Below are 5,506 nucleotides of genomic sequence, written 5' to 3'. Positions count from 1 at the left end.
ACGTCCATCACCTTCAGGACGCGTCTCCACTTGCCGTCTCCAGGGGACGATGCAACGGCCATCGTCAAGAATCGGCCGAATAGGCACTGACCGAATTTCTTTGCGAGGCTCTCGTCTGTCAGTTTGATGCTCGCGACGGCCTCGGTCCTCGGTCGTTCGTCGTGCGTCGGTTCGGCGAGGGCTCTTCGGAGGCGGCCGACGGCCGGAAATTGGGTCAGGACGTCGGACTCGCAGGTGAAAGCTCTCTTCCTGTCGTTCTTCGGTATGAATGCGCACCGTCCGTCTTCTGAGCAGAAGGGCATGGCCGAAAGCGCTCGTCTCATTTCCTCCGTCGTCGCGTCGTCTTCCTCCTCCTCCACGTCGAACTTATCGCAGAGCTTCACCACCGAGAAAGGCATCAGCGCGACGGTGACGACGGAGCCGTCCTCCTTTCGAAGGCGGACGCCGCTGGGTGCCGGTTTGCCGTCGGCGCGGTAGACGCACGCCGTCGACATGAGCCAGCGCAACCTGATCTGTCCGTTCTCTTGGTTATTGCATGTCACTATGGGCGTCGGAAGATCTCTGGGTTCGGCTCCCACGAAGTCTGCCACGAAATGTCTGTTTTGCGATTTCACGCCGATTTCTGCGTCCTGCCTTCCCGTCTCCTCCATCCGCTTCATCCTGTTCATTTGGCCGAACGTCCTCATCAAGCTGTTTTCGACGTAAGCGTTGTTGAGTTTCAACGCTTCCAGAACCGTGGACACCACGACGTACGGCGATCCGCTCTCCTCGTCTTGGCAAAATAGAAGTGTCGGCATCTCGTAGGGCCTCGCTTTCCTTCTGGTCAGGAATTCTATCATCTTCCCGAAGGCATGGGAATAAGGCAGGTTTTCTCCGCAAAGTTCTATAAGTTTGTTTAGACTCCCCTTCACGTCGATTATTGCATTTGGTTCCGCAGCAGTTTCCATTGTTGCAGGTCCCGCAGCCGGTTCCGCAGCAGCTTCCATCGATGCAGGTTGCACAGCCGATTTCGTCGATGCAGGTTCCACAACCGGTTCTACAGCCGGTTCCACAACTGGTTCCAGTTCCGCAGCAATTTCCATCCATGCAGATTCCACTACCGGTTCCGCAGCAGTTTCCATCGACGCAGGTTGTTCTAGATCAGCCGCCTTCGAACACTCGGTTGGACTCTCCACCCTGTACATGGGCGAGTTTGGATCGTCCAATGTCATCATCGCCGTCTTGAGGACTTGGTCTCCCGACATCAGCTCGGAGCTTATCTCCTCTAGAGCATTGAAGAAATCAATGTAGTCAGTAGCTGTTCTAGTCTCGCCGTCCTCCATTTCTGGTTGTGAACCTCGGGACGCCGGCGCCGGTTAATATAGCGAGGATCGACGGCTCGAATGACGATGACGTCGCGTGGTCTCGACCAATCTAAAGAGGGTGACACGATGACTTTGGGGAGCTGCGGTCACGATGACGTTGGCGGATGCGAATGCGTGCGCCGACAAACCCCATGACGAAATGGGTACTTTGGCTCAATGGTAGTGTAGAACGCAAAATAAGACACTCAAATTTGCTTCTATGATTTCAAGATTCTTTAATTGCAGTGCAACATCTTTTGACCAATAAACAATAGCGACGTAAGCGAACGTACACAAAACCCCTACGATAAAATATAAATAAAACTCATTAAGTCTCAAGTCTAAACAAAGAATGTATAAGACAAGTCAAATGCTTAAACTTACTTAACTAACCAAAATATATATTATCGTGGTATTAACATAATCATAAAACGGTAAGAAAATATCTTATATCGTAACTGATTAAATATAAATGTAAGAGTAACATTAAATTACTGTACTCTCCTGACATAGTCAATGATGTTCACATTATTATAGATAATATAACAAATCATAACTAATATAGAGCGAATAATATATATAAAATTAATTAAATGAACTAGTGCTCTGTGTACAGAATACACATATCAATGAACTAAACTAATTAACATTAAAAAAAAGAAACTTTTAAATAAAGATAACAAGCATAAACAATAAACTCTCATCAGAAGTCAATGACCTTTGACCTCGCTAACGGGCCATGCTGCAATACAGTAGGTTCTATTATGCATATGCATGAGATAGGGTTCCTACCCTGTGGAACAACTCAAGGTCATTCACACATAAACTATAATTAATACTAATAGGTTTAAACAATGTGTGCATTCATTCAATGGAAATCAAAGTTCTTAATTGTACAACTAAAGTTACAATTTTAAACTAATTATAACTCCATGATAAAATCATAGCCAAAAATAGTGATTGATGGAAATTGGTGAAATTATTTAACCACGCCTCGCGGCTTGTCATCCAAAGTATAATTAATATAAACTGGATACAGTAGTCAATATATAATAATATCCTATAATGTATCATTCTATGTCTCATGATATAACAAATTACAAAAATCTTTATAATTGTTAATACAACAATTATATAATACTAAATCAAAATAATTTAGGTAAAATCATCTTTCTCGATCAGAAACTTAACATGTGCGCACAAATTTCCTGATTCAACTTAGACCAGCACAAAGGTAATTATTTCACAAGTAGTGATATAATAATTAACCAAATTACTATCTATCTCAACATTATACATAATCAGGATCAAATAATAACAATATAGTACTTTAACAGTTATGATATTAAAATATATAATCAAAGAGATAAACTCACCCCGGCTAAATTAAATGAGGCTTCGGTGAAAAGTTGTTTAAACGATGAATATACTGTAGTTGTTCTAAAGAGTTCTTGGTATAAAATGCATCACTCAAAAAAAGATGCAACATGTGTAACATTACACTTAATTAGTTTAAAATAAACATTAGGCTCTTCTTGGTCCGGTTACCATGGCAAAGTAAGATAAGGGATTAACCCATTATCCCAAATAGGGGTTAGAATTTGGAATATCCCATTTAAATAGGTATAACTTCATAGTGACAAAATCCACATGTCACAGTAGTATAAAAGAGAATCGTAGAGAAAGCATCGCCATATTCCGAGTGGTGATAATTGAAAATAAATACAAAAAAAAAATAAAATAAGAAGTATGGAGTACCAAATGCACGATCAAGTATCGACTACGATTTCAAACCGGAACTATTACGCAAGCTGGTGCGAAGAGCTGTTCAAGAGCAAAATCGCCCAGAGGAAAGAGATAAGCGAGGAGGACTTACGTAAAAAGATCACCTGGCTGTTCGAATTCATCGTGATAGAACGGAATTGGAAATGGGACAGGCAAAGCAAACACGACAGCCCCAAGGGTTTGGCGAACGTCATAGAGGACGGTCTGAGGCAGGCGCACACCACCTTCGACATGGTGACATGCGTTCGGTTGTTGCTGGAAAGGAGAGTGGAGTTTCCCGAATACGAATTCGTTTTTGGAAAAGCGGGAGACGAGTTGAACGCTCTGTTGAACATCGCCGTTGGAATGCGCCACAGACCGGAAACCTGGACCAGTTGGTCTCCGACGATCCGATCGATGACTGAGGATCGCATGTTCTGGTTCAACGCTCGCCGATTACGTCGTGGTAGCCCCGCTGAAATGCTTGCAACCTTACGACACAGACCCTGAACGCATCGTCGAGGACCTGGCCGAGCTCGGAAGTTTGCTGTTCGGAGCATTGTGTTTGGAAGACGTCAGACGCTGTTACAGAACTGTCTCTTATACACATCTAGATGTGTATAAGAGACAGCATCTTAAGAGCATATGTCTTTTTATAGGAGCGCAAATATTGTCAGAGCTACCACTCTTTCAGCTACCACGATAAAGTGCGCTTGAACACAGATTTCTTTAATTGACATTTTCTGTAGCCACTGATGTACAACATATTGGGTCTTTTTATTATAAACGTTCCGTGGCAAAACAACATGTATGTTTGAAACTTAGTAATAAGTTTTTGAAATTGTGCATGATGGTACATATGTATAAATTGGGATATTAATTACAACCATTCGATTATTGCAAAGTTATTAGCGATATTCACATATACGTTGTTTTGCTTTAATTAACATCAGTAACGAGTTTTTTTTTGCCAAACTCCATCGGCTCAAAAACAGTTTTTGAATACCAGAAGAGTCAAAACAAAGTATGTTCATCGTAGATACGTTGTAACGTGACTCTGCAGGACGTAAGCACGACCTCGTTATAGATTATTACTTTTTTTAGTTTACACGGAAAACCGAGTACCATGAATTGTATAAAACATCGACACCAACATCATCGTATCCTTCAAACTAATCATGAAATTGGAAAATCTCGCTCACACACGCAAAGCATTTGTTATTGAGCTAACTTGTCTGTGATTGTGTTTGACAAAGATAAACGAAAGGGGAAAACAATTTTTTGTTTCTTTCATTTTATTAACTTTAAATCTTTGAAAGGCGCTGTTATCTGTTCGACGACGGCGGCCGTCTTAGCAGGATCACCACGAGCAGGTTAACAGCTTGATCCCGTCCCTGTCCGATTTTAAGACACCCTCGCATAGGATGTCGGGTCCTATCGCATTAGGATTCCATTCGACCTTTATTTCTCGCAAAAATTTCGACCTTTAATATCTCTCAAACCGTTCGACCTTTAATCTCCCGCAAAAAGTTCGACCTTATATGTTCTATTACGACACCATCGCATAGGATGTCGGATCCCGTTCGACCTTTAATTCTCGCCTTAATAAAACCTTGCGCTCTAGGAGTTTCGAATCCTTGCGCAAAAGGATCATTTCCTGTCCTCCAACGTGAGATCCTAACTTGATAGGACCTTGATCGCCTTCCCGAACCAAAAAATATAAACGACAGACCCTAGCGCAGTAGGATCCTTTCCTTCTTCGTAAGTCGGATTCCAACTCCGACGCCCAGGTAACGTTGCCTTTCTTGGGCTGATTCAGATCCGACCGCAGGCAGTATTCAACGGAATAGCAGTACCTGTCTAACAATCGGCAGTAATCCGTTACCCGTTGGTGGCATCGAAGTCGAAATTGCCCTGCACGCAAACGGAACACCGCCTAATCGAAAGTCCTATACGCCAACAGGACGCCGTCTTATCGAAAGTCCCGTACGCAAACGTGACTCCTCCATCTCGAAAGTCCTGTACGCCAACAGGACACCGTCTTCTGGAAAGTCCCGTACGCAAACGAGACACCGCCTTCTCGAAAAGTCCCGAACGCAAACGAGACACCGCCTCCTCGAAAAGTCCCGAACGCAAACGAGACACTGCCTTCTCGAAAAGTCCCAAACGCAAACGAGACACCGTCTTCTCGAAAAGTCCCGTACGCAAACAGGACGCCTTCCACGAAGGTATTAGGGGATCAGAGACATCGTCCGGCGACACCTTCCCAAGTCGAGAGGCACCGAATGCTGCATCGGTGCTCCCCCCTCGCCCGGCTCCCAACGAAATACCACGACGCCGAGGTGACGTTTGCCCTGGCTACCCGCCGAACCGGGGTCGCACTTCCCGGTGCCCCCTAG

Source organism: Anneissia japonica, unplaced genomic scaffold, assembly GCF_011630105.1.
Source record: "Anneissia japonica isolate Jap-2015-1 unplaced genomic scaffold, ASM1163010v1 scaffold288002_len170804_cov185, whole genome shotgun sequence".
In the NCBI taxonomy this organism is placed as follows: Eukaryota; Metazoa; Echinodermata; class Crinoidea; order Comatulida; family Comatulidae; genus Anneissia; species Anneissia japonica.
Note: the sequence above shows the minus strand (reverse complement) of the source record.